The sequence below is a fragment of the Lepisosteus oculatus genome, chromosome 14, assembly GCF_040954835.1.
Source record: "Lepisosteus oculatus isolate fLepOcu1 chromosome 14, fLepOcu1.hap2, whole genome shotgun sequence".
NCBI classification, from domain to species: Eukaryota; Metazoa; Chordata; class Actinopteri; order Semionotiformes; family Lepisosteidae; genus Lepisosteus; species Lepisosteus oculatus.
The window spans coordinates 17,565,058-17,585,098 of record NC_090709.1 but is presented as its reverse complement, the minus strand read 5'-3'; the positions used below and the strand labels follow the sequence as shown (position 1 = coordinate 17,585,098).

At 38.5% G+C, this 20,041-nt stretch overlaps 1 protein-coding gene and 1 non-coding gene across 2 annotated transcripts in view; both read left to right on the top strand.

Moving 5' to 3' along the window:
- The window catches only part of LOC138242792 (zinc finger protein 271-like), a 781,993-nt gene that overhangs the window by 249,806 nt on the left and 512,146 nt on the right, over positions 1 to 20,041 (top strand). The window lies entirely within an intron of this gene.
- Positions 19,094 to 19,206, top strand: trnal-caa (transfer RNA leucine (anticodon CAA)). The gene is made up of 2 exons: positions 19,094 to 19,131; positions 19,161 to 19,206. It is a non-coding gene; the product is annotated as a tRNA-Leu (tRNA).

Here is a 20,041-nt window from a genome sequence, read left to right as displayed (position 1 = left end):
TACCTTTTGTATTCTGATAACCCTCTCAATAAGATCTGTTAGGTTTATATGCATATTCTATGTATTAATAAATGTATCCTCGTGTATTAGTACCTGTGTGTGTGCATTGTTTGAGTTATATCCCATGGTTGGATTCTAAAGCCATCAAAAGAATCAATTTTGTGATTTACTGCTACAATTAATAATTGTCTCAGTAAATGCCCAAACCCTACAGAACTGATGCCTTCAGAGAGCACACTACAGTGTGATTGCATATTTTTGTGTATTTTCATATGTCAATATTTAATTCACTCACATTCCTGTATGCTTGGAAGGAAGGCAGATTGGATTTGGCACAGGACGCCTGCTCATATATGTTGATCTTTGTTGGGCTGGAAAAACAATGATAAAAAGTGTATGAAAAAAGCTCTCCCCAACATTTCCCTTCTCTTGGCCATGGTTACACTGCCCTTTCTTTCCGTCTTTTGTCCTTCTACAAAGATTCCAGGGCTCTTTATCCACCATAATATCAGAAGCCAAAAATAGCCATCTAATGTGTAAAAAGCATTTGTAATGTTGGTAGCTGGAAGAGGTTAAGTATGTTTGCAAGACCTAGTTGATTACACCACAGACTTACCTTGTTTTTTTTTTTCTCTTTTAAAGGCTGTGCTGGACTGTACCACTATCATAGAAGATTTTTTTCAAGACACATCGCAGTTCCATAGTAGAATTTATCAATAGTAGAATTCCATAGGACATTATTTATCAACATCTAACATTACCCAGTGTGAGACTCTGCCAGTAAACCTCAGAGCATTGTGTTCTCCACTGGTGAAGATGGCTTTCTGAAGTCATGAAATCCACTGCTGGGATGCCTGAGAGACAGTGATTGAATCCTGGCTGGAATTAGGCTCTCTGTTAGTGTTGATCTGTGGGAATTATGTGGTAAAAAGGGAAAACTCCTTTACTTTAGTCACTTTGAAAGTTCAAATGTACAGATCTTCAGAAACCCCAGTCTGAAGGATGAAGCAGGTTCTGCTCAAGGAGTTGGCTACGTTTTGCTCCATTCAATCCAAGCAGATAGTCCAACATTTGCCTTCTCTTGGCCATGATTACACTGCCCTTTCTTTCATCTTTGTACTTCTACAACGATTTCAGGACTCTTAATCCACCATAATATCAGAAGCCAAAATTAACCTTCTAACATGTACAAATCATTTGCAATGAAAGGAGGTGGAAGGGTTTAAGAATGTTTGTAAGACCTGGTTGATTACCACACATAGACATACTTTGTCGTCAGTTTTTTTTTTCTCTTTGAAAGGCTATAGGAGGGGTGTGATGGACTGTACCACTATCATAAAAGATGTTTTTCTTCTAAGGACACTTCTGTAGCGGCAAGGCGTATTTAAAATACAGGAATTAAGTTTGCTGCTCCCTTGCCAGTCCCTCTCTCCCTCATCTCAGTGCAGCTGGATACAGAGAGGCCATTCCATCTGGTTCACATTTAAGGTGTTTTTCTAGCTGATAGAGTTTCCTGATAAGGAACAGCTCCCAAGGCTGAGATTCACCAGCCACCCTAATAAGTGGTCATCTCTGGCGCCTTACTGTCTGGGAGATTCCATGGGAGAGGCTCATCCCAAGGTTTACAACCCTAAGGTCAGAGGTCACTGTTACTCATCCTCCACCTCAATCAGCCAATCAGGAACTGGTAGGGCAGGGTAACCCCACGTGGGTCTCGAATGCCCGCGGAACTTTAAGCCACTGAACTACCGTAGTTCCTACAGATACAACAGGCAGCACGATGCCCAGAAGGTGCCCCTCCAGGACGTTCCCAGACTCAGCTCGGACAATCACGTGACGGCCAGTGTGTCCGAGTGCCAGGACTTAACTTTGTTTTAAGAGTCGAGAACGGAGGTTGCCCATGCATAACCAAAGGATCCGCCCGAGGTTAGCCCAGCAGCAAGCCCCGTGAACCGCCGGTACTCCACCTTCAAAGCTCGCCTGATCAACGAGTGAACTACGGTTGGAACTGTCGACAGCTGAATCTCAGGATTCAGGACTAGCGCTACATCGGGAACGAACTAGTCTTCTTCCCATCTAAAGAGTGTGACTGGCTTGGACCCGCAGTCACTTTCCATGTGCACAAGCTCTGCTAGTTTCAGCCAACACTAACTAGCCGGTCTTCAAAGAGCATCAGCAGCGCATCACAGCAGGAATCTCTCCATCCTCTCCTTCTCGCCAGCCGCACCGGCCACTGCCTGGCACCGAGCCAGAGAGTGCCGATTGCACACAGCAACAGCCTGCCACTGCTTCTTTGTGTCCGCGGGAGATCTGAATCCACACAGATCGGATGAGTATTCAACATTCTGCATTACAGCTCGAGAATTCAATTGTTACCTCAACCACAATTGATATCAATCTAATACCTATGAGTGATGTACTTGCTTTTGAGTATCTAGTGTAGAAGTTGTAATCCCAGTTCATTTACGAAACAGTCTAAATGAATGGTATACTGAATGTATGTCCCTCTTGGTTTGGAACTCTTCATGATTTAATATATACCTTTTGTATTCTGCTAACCCACACTCTTAAGATCTGTTATGTTTATATGCACATTTTATGTATTAATAAGTGTATTAGTATCTGTGTGTGTGCGTTAATGAGTTAACCCGCAAGGTCGGTTTAATAGCCATCAGAGAATCATTTTGTGACTTACTGCTACAATTAATAATTGTCCCAGTAAATACACAAAACCCCTACACACGCATGGAAACCAATATGTACCTGCTAATCCAGAATGCAGCAGAGAACAGTTGGACAGAAGGTTAGTATCTGTCGATACTGCATCACAGAAGTCAGTCTCTTCCCCCTCATTATGCAGGCTGACTTGTTCACGATGAACTGTCCTCCAGTGACAGTCAGCTGCAATCACTGACTCAGACATGGTCTTGATACACTGATGGCACTTTGGCTGATTTGGTTAACATGGTTTCCTCTTAAACAGGAGATGCTTAAATCCCAGCAGTGCTTTTCTTCCTGTCTTGTCTTACAAAATGTATCACTATGGATGATTACGTACAGCTTGATTTTGTTTAACGCAAGTTTTCATTTTCTTTCTGGAACAACTTGCTTTTCATGAAATTCATACAGCTTGTGAAAGATGAAATACAAATCTTGCCTTGTATATCGCAGGCTGGTAAGAAAAAAGCATTATTTTCTTTTTTTTAAGTTTGCAAATGGAGAAAAGGGACACACGTGAGTCTCTGTTAATTAAAAGGTTAGTGGTTTGAGCCCACCCAGAAATGCACTTCTCATTATTGCAATGTAAACCTCATCTCTACTTATTCGGATTTCTTAGCAAAACCTTAACCCACTTGATATTTGCAAGAAATGTGAATGTTTTTGTTAAACAATTAAGTATGTAAGTCAATATCACTGGGAATGGCCAATAATGACCAACATTCAAGGACATCATATTCAGCCAAGGACTTTGATCTTCGAACGGCTAGCAGAAGAATTCATTTATGCTCTCGATGCATCCTTAGTTAGAATATTTAAAATTACGACACAGATTTGTTGGAGAACTTGACAAGCAAAAAAGACAGTTGGACAGCATGATTATGCTAGGACTGTACATTTGTATTTTAATACTTTTGTATATTTATCTCAATTGTAATATACATGTAACCATAAATGCTGTTCTATGTAAATACATTTTGTTATATTTTATCATATTTTAGCTGAGGGCACAAGGGGGTCTATTATACCTTCCGAAACTTCCAAGACAACTATAACAGAGGCTCATATTTTAATATAATTTGCTTTAAAAGAAAAACACAATTTGTACGATATCATCCCTCAATATCGACGTTCAAATGAAGGATTTAAAGAAGCAACAGCGATAGGAGAGTACATTGATTTTGGACCAATGTTTGCATCTGAACAATCCTTCCTCTTGGAAAGAAGAAAAAACAGGTATGTTTTGAGTCTCATGATGATGCTCTTCTGGAAAAAAAAAAAACAGTGCAAATTTGTTTCGGATGTATTTTGGATAAAATTATCATCGAAAATAAATTTGATCAGTTGAATGCAGTCGAAACTTTTGACATTTTATATGATGACAGGACGTACATTTAGGACTCAGTACCGATAACGCTGCTGATATTGATGGAGTAGAAATTAAGTGTATTGGCAATTTTATCTGAGGCAAGAAGTACTAGAACACCTCCTATAAAAATGTTAGGATTCAGAGCAAGAAATATTTTTCCACTTCACCCAATGGTATTGCATTAACGAGGCTGAAGCTGGCTTCTTATTCGCCAGCTTCTTCTTCTGCCTTAAATGCTGCTGCTGTGATGTTATGCCGCCTTTCGCCTGTAGATGGCTCTCTACAGTAATTTTTAAAAGTACTAATCGGGATGGATTACTGTATTTATCCTCAGTAAATGGGAATATGTAAGTAGTGACTATCCAAATAACATTTTTGTGTGAAACACATTTCAGAAAATTGTAAACCAATTTTCAAAACTCACAATAACACAAACACAATAAGTAAATAAGACAAAGGCAAAACATAAGTTCACAGGCTCTTTCTGCATATTTACCACGACCTTGCCTTCTGATCATAAAAAGTCTTAAAATCTTGCATATTACAAGAACTTTTTAATATAAATGGGACATTTAGAACATGACATATGAGAATATATGGTTAACCGAGGATGAGCAACGGGTGATTGCACTTTTTGCTTCTTGCTATAAACCTACCCCCTGGTTATAAAAACATCTAAAAATTCTGACACTGAGGTGTGAGAGACAATGGAACAGACTATCAAAATCCTGAACTTTAGGAAATTTTACTGTGCCATTTTTTTAAATATGACCCTGTGAACATGGCATGTCCCTCCTTCCTCATTACCAAAACATCTCAATGTTCCGACACTACAGATGCAGCCATTCAAAATGGGTGAGGTATTTCGCAGCATACCCCGGTGGGCGTGTCGCAGTATCACGCGGTATCACGCAGTTAACGTGTGTCACGTGGTTAACTATCCGGCGTCGCCTTGTAAAACCGCCAGGGGGAGCTTAACCTCTCATGTACAGCATTTGAACCTTTAATTTTGAACTGTGTATTACAGCATGTTAATCATCAGTCATTAAAATGTTGGTATATTTTATGAAAGCAAGATTGCTCAGTTGGACAAAAGTACACAACCTACCTTTATCAGAAATATTTATGCATCAAAGCCTTTACTGAAGATATTACTAATAGTATTAATAATGAATGACTTTGGACAAGCTGTATACTCAAAGTATAATTTCTTTAGCACATTTGTACAAGCACTTGGAATCTGTCCAAGCCATACTTTGTCAGGCATTTTGTTTTACTTCAACGGGCATAAAAACTTCCTTGCTTTTAACAGGGCGTTTCATAATTTCTAACTACGAAAATGATTTAAAATGAGACACCTATCATTCAACTAGAGCTTAAAATATCACAAGGATCCTCAAGAGCACAGCAAATAGTGTATTAAAAGACACTTGTATTTATCAACGCTTTCTTTTCCGTATACCAGATTTTATGGAACCACTGCAGAGGGGTGTCAAATGCGGCACTTTAAAGGAAAAATACACACCGGTATTCCATCCAAGTACTTAACTAGCATGTGAAATAGCGTGTGAAAAAGTGGTAGTATTAAGCTTTTCTGCTAATATAATATGGAATCGCGTATCTAAAGAATTTAATAACGGTATTCGTGTGCTGCGACAGGGCTGTGTAGGGCTGTTTCGCCTGCCTGTTCGTGCAAGCTGTCTTGTAGCCAACTGGTCTATGTGCGTGACTACCAACTGGCAGGTTGTGTGTTTGAATCCAGCTGGTGCTGGACTTTTCTTTTAACAAACATTTCTTCGAAAAAATAGGTAAGCGATATTATGGACAATCAATTGACTTTTATATTTCAAAATATCGCAACATGATCGATATTTGCGATATTTTGAACATATCTTCCCTTCTGACAGTGGTTCCTGCTTCTAGTGTGTGTGTGTGCAACAGAGTACATTTTTATAGAGAAATGGAGGCTGGACAGTATGTGTTACAATATAAACATTTATATTGATTTAAATCGTGTATGATTTAAATCGCAAACGTGTGTTTAATTATGTGTTTTTTAATCATAATCAGGCTAATGCATTTCTACATTTTCTGTATGAACCAGCTTAGAGGTTCATACAGAAAGACAGCTTGTGTTTAAATTGAGTGTAAGGTAATTTATGCTTCTAAAGTCATGGTCAGCATTTATTGTACTGTGCTGTAAACTTTTTCTGTGCCTAGTCACATTATTTTATAGCGTTTTTATTGTGTTATTAAATCCGGTGGCGCTGTGTGTTAGTTTCCTGACTCCCGTTATTTAAACTGCAACACTGATCATTCATCTCTAAATAAACTTTATTTTATATAGCGTTTTAACCAAATAGGTAATTAGATTGCTCATAAACCTAATCGCTTTTTCTACATAAACACAGCGTGATTGCTCTCTGAAAATGCTTTCCGTTAAAGCGATTCTATTGAGGGAGTAGCCCAGCTACCACTTAACACTGTACTTCCTACTTTGAATACCTGTGAGAATGGTTTAATTCGTCACAGCCAGCACTCCGGGAGTTCATATTGCTTGATTAATTTTAAAAACTAAGTTATAAATGCAAACGCTTCCTCGGTGCGCTGCTCTGGTACGCTGGGTCTTACACAGTGCCTGTCGGCAGTAAGCGTTACAATATACATACCCAACACTGCTTGTACCCATCTGTCATGCAAATAAAACACCTTGAATTGAATTGAATTGAGGGAGAGAGGGGGGTAGTGGGACAGAGATACTGTAGACAGACTCAAGGCAAATAAGATACTTATGGGTACGCAGGCATTCACGACAGCAACATACGAAATGTTTGCACGTATTGTATAGTTAAGTTATTACTTGGTTTTCAAAGTGCAACGAAATACAATATTGTTGTTGCTGCTGTTCTGGTTGTTTTTATCCCGTAAAGCGTTTTGACTATTGCCTTTCATATCTGACACCAGTGAAGTAAAAGGGGTGATTTCAGACCACATTTTAGTTACTTTATTTTGTTTACTTTTAACATTTCTGTAATTTACAGTAGATGTCACAATAGAAGCCCGAAGCCTATTATACTCAGTCTAGCCTTGGATCCTCTGAGTCCCATGACTCAGTCTTGTCTGCTTTCCTAGAATAAAACCAGTTAAGTCTTGTGTACTATGCAATTTATATTTTCCTATTCCATGCATTCCCTTAATGTTTAGAGTTTACTATATTCTCCAGACTCAAACACATAAGTACTAATAGCTCTGTCCCTTTAGGAGACTCTTTGCAGTACTGTCCCACTACCCCCATGAATTCTTTAGGTTGGGTCTAATATTTTCCAGTAATATACAGAATGGCATACAAAATGCTGTCAGGCAGGTAACAGAAAAGAGAAAAATATAAATATTTCCATTTTACAGACGTTCACACATTTATAACATTTCGGCTCAATAAAAAGCTAACCCAATAATTAAATGTGATAAAGTATAGTTTGGATGTTTATACATTCATGTTAATCGTATTCTTGATTTATTTCAATAAGTGTTCATGTTTCATTTGCTAACTTAGAGCATATTGTGCAATGAAGATTAAAATAGTAGCGTGACAAGTGACTTCCTTCTCTCAGTGGAAATTAAAAGGTAGCCTGATAAATTATAAGACAGTAAGAAAGGTTCCAATCAGGAGGAGACAATTCTTTCCATTTTTTTGGTTTGATTGCTGGTAGCAAACTGATCTGAGGATCTACTCCAGCTCTTTCTCTTTTTATCATACAGTAAATTTTATTTTCTTGCTTTCTGAAACACAATATAACAAAAAATAACCTCACAAACTCAAAGAAAAAATCCTTGCTCCCCCCCTCCCCTTGGCAGTACTTCCTCCCATGCTTTTTACTAAGGACATCTAAAATACTGTCAAACAGCTACAATGGTATCTCTGTACAAGGCTTTGACTGTGTCAATCACAGCACCTACCGTTCCCTTACCAGCAACAACATGGATTCTAACACTCAGACATTAAAAAAGTCAGGCCAAGAGAGAAAATACCGAGCTTTACAACATGGGGTACCAGTAACATTTTACCCACAGTAGACTCACCAACCAGATGTGTTTCAGTTTCTGTGATAAGCCTAGATTAATCATATCCTCTCCTCTAGTAGGAGCACCAAGTGTAAACATGTAACGTCCCTATTAAAAATAATGGCAAAACAGAAGTTCACTCTTTCTAGAACATACCTTCCTATGGGCACTCCTAAAATGTATAAAATAGTGTCCACAGCATCTCATAATAGAGGCAAATGGGGAACTACAAACTCATTTCATACAATGCCATCCATGAGGGGTTAAATACACCCTGAGAGAAATTAATTTCTGGATAATTCAACGGCTATGATTTCTGGAATATGTATTATCCCAAATATTTTCACAAGAAATTGAATCATTTCAATGAATCTGTGCCATTCAAGTACCTACTCCAGACAGTAACCACTGCTAAGGGTTTATATGAAGCTTGCATTAAAAGACTTTAAAAAAATGTCATGTTCCCATAAAAAAGTCATGCCTTGGAGTATAGACTCAAACTGCAAAATAAACACATACAGAAAGAAAGTATTTGTATTGTAATTGCAAATCCTGGTATGAGTGATTGGTATGACTTTCCTCATTACAAATCTCTTATTAGAATTTAAATTTCTATGTAACTCCAGGTCAGAACAGAGAAAATGTAACCGCCTTAAGGAGTTTACGATTATGAAAAATAGAAGGATAAGCATGATACGTATGTCTTCTGTCATTTTCTAAGTCATGTTACTGAGCACCAAATCTTATTGAGAATATGAATCCATTTAAGGTTTATACCATTAAAGTAAAAGTTTATTCCATGCTGAAAATGTTTGTACCAGACTTTTTTGAGGCCTGTTTAATTGTGTCTGAAGTCTAATGTTGTAAATTTTATTGTTAAAAAGATCCATGAAAATGTCACTACTAAAGTTAGCTGGTACTGTTGGTATTGTAAGTGGCAAGTAGAGCTCATAGTTTACCGCTCCTGTCTTTCTGAGCAAGGAAGAGCTCTGCAACATATCTTTATGGAAGCGACCCTTTAAGAACAAAACAAATTCCATAATTTGGTAACACCATGGCTGAGTCATTCATGCCTACCTCAGACATTGTACTACACTCATACTGTAAGTACTTCACACAAGTGCCAGACATCTTTTTCAACTTTCACTTTTGCAAGTGACAGAACTATAACAATAATTTATTATTAATTACTGGCAAAGGATTGTGTACAGCATATAAAAATATCTCACATACACATACTGTATATCATTAAAACCTACACTTGTTCTTTCAAATCTATAAACAATAGTTTTATATATTTATTTATTGGAAACTAGCAAGTGCACAAAAACCAGGTAGACAGTTGGTAATTCTGTTTGATAGGTATGCTCAGTATTATATCAGGGCAGTACCAGGACCGTTCCACACTCTGTAATGACTATAGGTTATTGTGAAGTTAAAGGGAACTTCAGAGATTGTGCACTTTAAAATTATAAAGTGTTTAATAACCTTGCAAGGGTTTGTTGCTTTTAGTTATCTGTCACAACTTTTTTTTTCCTTTGAGCAGGAGAAAGCCTGGATGAATTTATGAGAGATTTAAATGGTTGAGCATGTGAGTTTGAGGTAACATGCAAATGTGTGTTTCATGCATGAAGCACGAGATATGATATGGCGGCAGATGGTTCACTGAAATTGCTGCTGCAGACAATACAAGGTACAGTATAAAGCTACTGTAACTGCTTATCATTTTTGTCAGAAGTATGAGATTTTATTTTGAAGATGGGTACAGTACAAAACAAATGTTTTCACATTAAAGGACACATCAGTCTTCTGCATTTGGAGAAATTAGCTTTCTAATGTAAAGTATTGAGATTATTTTATTTCAATGAAAGTTCCTCCAAAATTTAACTTCTGGACATATACTAGAGAAATTGAAGATTGAAGACTTTTGTTCAATGTTACATGTTGTGGCCTGAAAAAAGACACAGGCACATCCTTGCTTGTGACCTAATCTTCTTGCTGAAGTGTCAAGAAATTCTGCTAATAGGCAAAATCCCTACTCAGCAAGCTGAGTGAATTGTTATGTGTAATGTTCAACCGTATCCATAAACTTTGGATAAATTAATTGCTTTGGAAGTACAGGGGTATGACTCATATTCATTCTATTCTATTTCACCACAAAAGCCTGGCAGAACACTGAAGTGCTTTGTGAACAGCTGTTGTGAATGGGTATGAGTTACTAGTAGACTAGCTAGCAGCCATATCACCCTGCAACTCACAACTGGCAACCCACTGAAACTAAGCAGTTGTGAGTTCCTGGATGGGAGACCTCCTGGGAAATCATAATCAGGCTAATGCATTTCTATATTTTCTGTATGAACTAGCTTAGAGGTTCATACAGAAAGACAGCTTGTGTTTAAATTGAGTGTAAGGTAATTTATGCTTCTAAAGTCATGGTCAGCATTTATTATTGTACTGTGCTGTAAACTTTTTCTGTGCCCAGTCTCATTATTTTATAGCGTTTTTATTGTGTTATTAAATCTGGTGGCGCTGTGTGTTAGTTTCCTGACTTCCATGTCACATGGTCTGTGATTGAATCCCATGGAACTATGACTTTATTTTTTAACAAACATTTCTTTGAAAAAATGAAACGTTTCCCTTGGTCAGAGATTAAATAAAACCTCACTCGCACCAAACAAATTTATATTTCTAAATATCACGACATGATCGAATTTAAGTCTTTTTAATAACAATGAATAGTCACCTATGCTTTACAAAATATACATTTATATTGATTTGAATCGTGTTTTGATTTAAATCGTAAAAAACACATAATTAAACACGCGTTTGCGATTTAAATCAGAACACGATTAAATCAATATAAATGTTTATATTGTAACGCATACTGTCCAGCCTCCATTTCTCTATAAAAATTTACTCTGTTGCACACACACACACAATAGAAGCAGGAACCGCTGTCAGAAAGGAAGAAGGTGACTATTCATTGTTATCAAAAACGACTTAGAATCGATCATGTTGCGATATTTTGAAATATAAAAGTCAATTGATTGTCCATAATATCGCTATTCTATTTTTTCGAAGAAATGTTTGTTAAGAATATAGTCCAGCACTGGCTGGATTTGAACACACAAGCTGTGCATTGTTAGTCAGGCACATAGACCAATAGGCTACAAGACAACTCGCATGAGCAGGGAGGCGAAACAGCCCTACACAGCCCTGTCGCAGTACACGAATATAATCATATCGTCATTAAATTCTTTAGATATGCGATTCCATATTATATTCCCTATTAATCTCTTTAGTTAAAGACTTCGATGCTTAAAATGTTTAGGGAGAAATGGAATACTGGTGTGTATTTTTTTCTTTAAAGTACCAAGACCAGCTATACACAGTACTGTATGTTTATGTTCCAAAATTAATATAGTTTATGTCCTTCACACGCGTTACAGTATGCTCCTATTCTTTTTCTGCTCAGCTACTAAGATTTCCCTTCAGTGGTAAAATTCAATATCTACAACGGGCACAGTAAAGACATTTACTGTACAGTAAGTCTTTCTACGACAGATCAACGGACCACGAGTGCCCCTGTCGGTCAACCGATCACGCACCGCGGTACCCCGCGTCATCTTACGTCATGATACGCGACACCGCAGCCAATTACCTGTGGTACGTGTCTGTACCGCTCACTTTGAATGGCTGCATCTGTATAGTGAACAAAATAGCACCCCTTCTGCTGAATTACTTTTTCCCTCCTTCCTCGTTACCAAAACATCTTAGTATTCTGACACTAAGGTAAGAGAGACAAAATCACTCATCACGAACATTTGTAATTACAAAACTTCACTGTTGCATTTCTGCGTTGTGACATTCTGAACATGGCATGTTAAAGTATATAGAAAACCTAGATCAGAACAGGCTAAATGTAATTCATAGTGATTTATATTTTTTTAATTCTTTCTAAATGAAAAAATATGTTTTTCAGTGATTATGACACTTCGGTTTTACATAAAATATGCTTCAATGCCAAAATAAATAATAATGGAAAAAATACCCACAGTGGACATTCATAGTTGTGATTATAGGAATGTTATATATCAGGTGGGTAGCTGTGTCAGCATGCGTAGGCTGCAAAGGAAAAAGTAAAGGATTATTCCATGCTGAAAAGAGAAGAAAGGAAACATAACGTGTTGGCCGTGGAGCCTTCTTCAGGTGTGAGAAAGACAGGGCAGTAAGCAAAGATAATTTCCTTTATCTTTGCTTGCTGCAGTTTATCTTTGATTACAACATCAAGAACGTTAGGAATTTTTACGGCTATCAGCTCCACATCAACTTCCTTTTATAACTAACCTCATCAGATCCCTTTACTCCCAACTCTTCCAATTTCTCACTTCAGAGAAGGATAAAAAACTCAATCATCCTCTACAAAGAAAAACCACCTACGACCTCCACCAATCCTAACCTTGTTTTTACTATACCCTCTGACCTTTCCCTTTCACCCCTTTGCATCCTCAGCTAACATATTTTAAAATTACAATATACTGTATAGTATTTATGTTTAAAATTAAGGTAAATATGTCAAAATATCAAAATCCAACTGCACAGTGCTATCGTAACAATGCTTGTCAAGTTCTCAAACAAACCTGCATTGTATTTTTAAAATATTTCAGCAGAGGATTCAACTGGAGTATAAATGAAGATTCGACTATATTTTTTCTTGGGTGAATATGGTTTTCTGGGGAGTTGCAATGTTGGGCATTATTGGACATTTCCCGGTGACCCTGACACGTGTTAAACACTCGCATTTCCTGCAAATATTAAAATGGTTATGGCTTCGCTGAGAAATCTAATTGACTGAAGACAACGTTTACATCGCAGAAGAAACGCGTCCCCGGGTGGACGCAAACCACCAACCTTTCAGTTAACAGCCAAACGCGCTAACCGATTGTCCCACAGAGACTGGCGGATGGGTACTTCTCTCGAATCACAAGTTTTCGGTTAAAAAAAATATCTTACCGTTTATTTTGCCAGCCGGTAATATTTCTTCTGCACTGATAACCAAGAATTGAATTTCATTTTTCGCAAGCTGTGTGAATTTAATCAAAAACAAGTTTTCCAGAAAGGAAATTAACACCTGCATTTAACGAAATTAAGCCCTTTGTGATTGCCCGAAATGGACCGGGGTAAAGTTAGCTCGAAGTTCGAAAATGATTTTGGCACGCCTGTAGCGCTTTCACGAAACCTCTTAGAGTTGCGAGAATGCTTGTTTTGTGTATAAAATACATTGTGGATGCTTTCTCAGCCTTTACTTTTTCGATTTTATGACATTTTTTTGACCATGCACGAATATTCTTTTGTCCATATCTTCGCAATGGAAGCACAGAACGCCGTCAAACCAAATGCATTTTAAAGACCACGACTTGTGGATATTTCCACAGCCTTTACATCAAACTATCAGTGAGCTAATTATCTTTTTTTAAACCTCCGGTTTTTCATCGATGCGTAATTACGCACGAACTGGAACCCGGGGGACCGCTGTGTGCACACGTTCACAACGCGAGAAATACTGTTCAATACGGCTTCATGCGAAAAACCCGTATATGACCATAGGAAGCAGAACAGCGCAGTCTCCCATTACCCAGACTGTAAGCACGGGAATAAAGCTTTGTTTGATTTCTGAAACCCTTCCTTTACGCCCTGTTTTCATTCAGGTAAGGGTCAACTATATTCACAATACTACTGACAGCAGGAAGATTAAAATATTCTTTTCTCAGCAGCTTATTAAAAACAGCTCCCATGATGTTCAAACCGATTTTTTACACAGAACACTGACACAGCTTTGCATTTTGAATCTCTTTTTCTCATGCTTTTATTTAATATGGCACAATGCACTGGGATAGGGGTATTCTGTTCACAAACCAATAGCATTTAAACCACAGCACCCACAATGCAGCAAGTGTTTTGGACACTAAGCAGGTCCTCTGACTTTTCCCAGCTTTGTTTTGGGTTGTGGAACCTTTCTTTATATTTTTTAGGATTTTCTGAAGATAACACTACAGGTAATACACTGGGATAGGTGGGTCATCTTCATGGCTCAATAGCATTTCAAATACAGCACCCGCACTGCTGAAACCAAGTGTTTTACACACCAGACAGGCCCCAGAACCTCGTACAACCTTGCTGTGGCTGTGGCCCCTTTCTTTATTTTTTTTATGATTTTCAGATCATAAGATTGTAGGTTCGACTTCTAGCTGGTTCGTGTAAATTTTAATCAGGCTCTTCAGTAATAGATTATGTAATGAACCACACCTGAAAGCGAACGTTGGGTCTGTTTCCTTAGTTTTCCAGCATGAAATAGCAAATCGTTACAAAAAGCACCAGCTAATGTCCAATAGCAGTTTTTTTTTCAAATTACATTTTCAGGTTTAAGACACTGTTTAATAAAACAGTGTCCTTAAAATCTCCAACTTTCAGGTTTGTTTTACTTTATAATAAAGGAGATCTGAAACTTCCAGGATTCCATTCTCTGATGTAGCTGTCTCTAAAGAAGGGGGTGATGATTCACAGATGTGAACCGTGCCTTTTCTCTTGTATTCAAGGGTATTCGCTGCGTAAGCTCCTAAATGCGTGTTCTTTATTACTCTATTTTGTGTAGATTATCTATGTGGTGTACAGATAGAACTCAACTACATGGTATGAATTCCATGTTCAGCACAAGCAGAACTTGAAAAACTAATAGCTGACCTCGACATGATTTGAACACGCAGCCTTTTGATGTGAAGTCAGAAGCGCTTCCGTTGTGCCACGAGGTCACGCCAAACAGCTACTTTTAAGCCCCCATCAGCGTCGTGAATTTTTTTTTCCTCCTGTGAGGAGTGCCGCTCTCCCAAAGAGAGTCTCTTCTTCCCAGACCACATTTTATTCTTGCCTCACAGCTCTTGAGCAGGTGTTGTTCTCGACAACAGATCCAGGAACACTGATTGTTTTTTTTTCATTAAGTACCCCATGGTGCAACGGTAGCACGTCTGACTCTAAATCCGGAAGTTGAGTGTTTTAAGTACATGGGAGTCAACTGATACTGAACAGGTTCTGCTGCTGAACCTGCAGCCTTCACCATAAGGTCCAATTCCCCAGCCTTCTGACCTTATATGTCCATCCCTTCTCGTCAAAACACAGAAATCGCAGTATAGAATGAAAAAACTCCAATAAATCTCAGCTGCTGTTGGTAATTTTCCTTTAAAAACAAATGAATCTCCAAAACTTTTACGGAGTGTATCACTTGCACTGAGACCGAGACGTGTTAAGCTGTACATGAGTCTTTGTGGCTCGGGTGTTAACCAAAAGGGTGGTGGTTTGAGCCCTCCCAGGGACGCTATGAGCCTTTTAATGAACACAACCTCCTCACTTCATTTCTCCACGGGCGGTCTCGTACCGCAATCAAATACAGAGCCTGTAGGGGGCAATAAGCTTGCAAATATAGCTCGCTGTGTATATATGAAGAAGCAGAGGTTAGTTTCTCATCTGCATGTTGCAGAGCCTTACGAAACTCGTACCAACAGCTGGGGTTTGATCCCTGCACGGGCTATTAGTTAAAAGGCCATTGTAAATGACGTGTAACAGATTTTCCAGCTGGCTTTTCTGTTTCACACTAAATTGCAATCTTGAAACTAAAAGAATAAGAAATATGGAACACAACTGTTGTTCCCCAAGAAGGAAAGCTGTTCTACACTGATGTCACTCCTTTTAATAAAATCCAGATTGTGAAGACATCTCCGTCCTATCAAAAGAAAATGTTATACAAAAGTTGGAAAGCACACTCTCAATCCATCTGTATATTTGATTTTTGCCATCCATTCAAGGGTGCTTGGTGCTTTACAAACAAATCATTTCAGGGAAGAAACTTAGTTTAGTGAGCTACTGTTGTATTTTCACTGATTGAATTTGATCTTTGTACTCTCTTTGCATTCTCATATATAATATTTCAGAATTACAGTTCAAATTTGTTGGAAAACTTCACAGGCATTATTAGGTTAGCACTGTACAATTGTATTTTAATATCTTGGTATATTTACCTTCATTTTAATATAGAAGTAACCATAAATGTTGTTATTTTGTACTTTTGTCGCACTTTTTAAAACATTTTAGCTGAGGATGCACGGCGACAAGTGCATGATATTATTCCTTGATATCGATGATCACTTGAAGGATTTGAAGAAACTATCAAAGAAACAGCAGCAATAGCAGATGATTTTGGTTTTTTAACCCATCTTTACACCTCAATAATCCATTTGTCCTTGAAAAAAAGAAAAGACAGGCATGTTTTGAGTTTTGAGAGGAATGATCCTCTTCTCGTTCAAAAATAAACGTATAAATTTGATTGCTTCAGTAGAATTTTGGATTTTCTTTAGAAGATCTCACAAAGTATTGCCAGGATCTATATTTAGTGTTCAGTAGTGATAACACTGCTGATATTGATGGAGTAGAAATCTATGATGTATTGACAGCTTTATCTGAAGCAAAAAGTCCTAGAACGCTGCCAATGAAGTTTTGGGATTCATACCAAGAAATACCTTTTGTTTTCCCACCCAAAATGCTACTATTACAATACACATTATGCAAACATTACCAGTTTTAGTAGCTTCTGGGTGCAATTTTCCAAACCTGAAACTAATTACAAATTATTTAAGATGAACCATGTCCAAAAATTGTAAATCAGGATTAATATAATATCAACTGAAATTACTACAGAAGAAAATATTTAACTGAAATATCAATAAGACTATGCAAGCCTAAAAAGTAGAACAATTCAATTCATATAACTTTTATTTGTTATTTTTTTACAAATGGGCTCACACACCGGAAAACACTAACATTTCCTCTTTATTAGAGAATGTGAATAACAGTTTAACCCAAAATGTTTTTAATTGTGATTTTGTTCAAATTCAATCATCTATCTATAGTGAGAAATTAATAAGAAAGTAAGAAATTGTGTTATTTCATAAACTGTAAGACATGGAGACATTGACAGGTTATAACCTTTGCTTTGTGTTTTAACATAAGTGTTCAGGATCCAAGCCCATGTTCGGACAGTTGTGTTTCTCTTGTAATCATCAAATGTCATTGTTTTGTCCGTCAGTTTCTTTCTTGAGTTGTACCATGGATATTTTATACCATCAATACTTTTCATGCTCTTTTGCATTTTCCTTCACATATGGAAAAGAACTCAAGGCGTTCTTGTCACTGTGCTACACAGTACAGGATATGCTGTGAGGAATTCGCGCAGCTTTCAGCGGAATCCAGAGGGAGGACTCGCTCGGTGAATGATCTCTCAGGAAATCCCGGGTGAGATTCAACATCCCGGGTGAGGTTTTTCTGCACCAGCCACGACAAGTTTGAAGACGTTCTCTGGATTTCCTGAATGTGACTTTAAATTAGTTCACATTCTTTGGTAGTTAACAGAACTAAATGCTTTGGAGGTACATTTAAAACTGCAGAGAACACTGTAGCACTTCGAGTTTAATTGTGTAAACCTGGCTCTCTATGAACACGAGCAAAGAGTTCTCACTCAACAGAAGACTGCGATGTGAGCACAGTAACATAAAACACTTGGAGATGCCAGAGATTGAACCCGGGACCTCATACATGCAAAGCATGCACTCTACCCCTGAGCTATACCCCCGACATAGAAGGCTGTGGAAGTGACTTAGAGATGTGCAGGTGCTCACAGAACACAATCCATCTTTTGCATCTTTTAAGTGCTCTTGATTAAACTATGCATAGAAAAACAGCGGTACTGATGATTTTCATGGACTGATGCACACTTGTTCTGTACAACTCCAGTGATAAAACCTTGTCTGTAAATATTGTAGAACGTAAAAGGGTGAAACAACGCTCCAACCGCAGGAATGGTAACAGAAAGGATCATTTTCTTATTTAATACGTCCTTTTGGGTTCCTTGTCAACGCACACAGACGTCAGAGCTGAACAAATATTTTGTACACAAGACGGCAGTGCGATATTAGAATTCCTGTCTTCTTGATGGATTCAGACTCTTTCTCAGAGGTCCATGCTTGCCAAATAACTTTACAGCTGTAGCGGCAATGCTTATTAATAAGACAGAATTAAGCGTTGCTGTGCTTTCCTAAATGAGGCCCCATCTCACTCTCCCTCTCTGTGGTGCAGCCACAGAGAAAGTATTCATGCAGGCTGATTTAAGATGTTTTCTTCTGATAAGGGACAGCTCCCAAACGGAGATCCACTTAGCTAAGCCTGGCTATCATGATCTATGGTCATCCATTGGCGCCTATCTGTCTAGGGAGTGCCGAATGGACATCTGGACTGCATTCCTAAGTGTCAGGAGTAAGTGACTCATATCTCACCTTGATCAACCAATCAGGGATTGGCAGGGGGTGGTAACACCACGTGGGTCTCCAATGCCTCCAATGTATTTCTGATGGAGCGCTATGAGCAAAGATTTAATAAGCTACTCCTGCCGATGATTCAGTTTAAAGAAGTAAAAGCTTTGCAAACAAAAGCAACTCGCTACCACAGCCAATATTAAATGTACTTGGTGGCACATTGCCATTTGCACTGGCTCAAAAGTGATCTGGCAGACGTTGTTCCCTACGTAAAGCTGAAAGCGCCAAAGAGCATTTCCATTGAGAAAAAAAAAATCTGCCTTGATGTTAAACATAGAGAGCCTGCTTTTTAGAAGTTCTCCCTCTAAACACCTTGTGCAGCCTCCCGACAGACTAACAAAAAGCGCCTTTTCACCAACTCAATTTATAATACGCCCCTCAAAACTCACAACCGAATAACAATCCACCCGTATATTTGATTTTCAAGATCCATTCAAGGCAACTTGGCTCTTCGTAAGCAAATAATTTCAGGGAAGAAACTCAGTTTAGTCAACTACTGGTGCATTCAGCACAGCACTTGCTCTTGCTTGTCAGGGTGGCCGAGTGGTCTAAGGCGCCAGATTCAAGGACATGTGTCTTTCCAGTGGGCTTGGGTGTTCTGGTCTCCAAATGGAGGCGTGGGTTCAAATCCCACTCCTGACAGCTTCTGTTTCTACCTCTCTTGAATTGTTCCAGTGCTAGCTGACAGTGAATGACTGAAATATAAAAGCAACAGAAGAAAGCAAGCAAGTCAGTGCAATTTATGAGTATTCTGCACTGTTAAAATGCACAGGTTTTCATACTTTTTGGAATTCATAGCTCAAGAAGTGACTCCTGTTTCATTTTCTATTCACCAACTTGATTTGCATTCCGCCCTCACACCTCACAACAGAATAACAAACGGCTGTTTCGAACGGAGTTTAATGTCGGTTTTTTACTTTATTAGAGAGAGGCACTGAACTTTGGGGAACGTGACATCCACCCAGTATTACTAGTAGGTTGATAAATATAAATGTTCTTTTTCCCCCCGTATGCTACCTCGCGAAATATAACGATGGCCAACTCCTTAAGTCGAAATTTAAACCCTTCTCACGCTACAAGACAGTCCGTCAACATCGCCGCGGCCCGAAGCGCGACCTTCGGTATGACGTTGGCGGAAGGGGGTAGGGTAAGTACGTCACAGCCAGGGGAAGCCCCTATCACGTGAGAGGGGTGCGGCGGGCAACTAGCCCACGGGGGCGAAGAGAAGTTGATTTGCGTGGAGTGTGGAAACACTACACGACCGGGCAAGCGAGCCGTTTTTTTTTGTTTTGTTTTTTCCAGAACATCAGAACAACCGCAAAGATGACCATCGATCCACCTCCGGACGTTTCCTTTTTTGTCCTCTTTGGCCTCCAAAATAAAAAAAAAAACTGGGATCCATCGTGGCGTTGCCAAATTAAAACGTCAACCACTTTTCGGGCTTTCGTGCTGTCCATGATGAAACCGTCATGGTTGT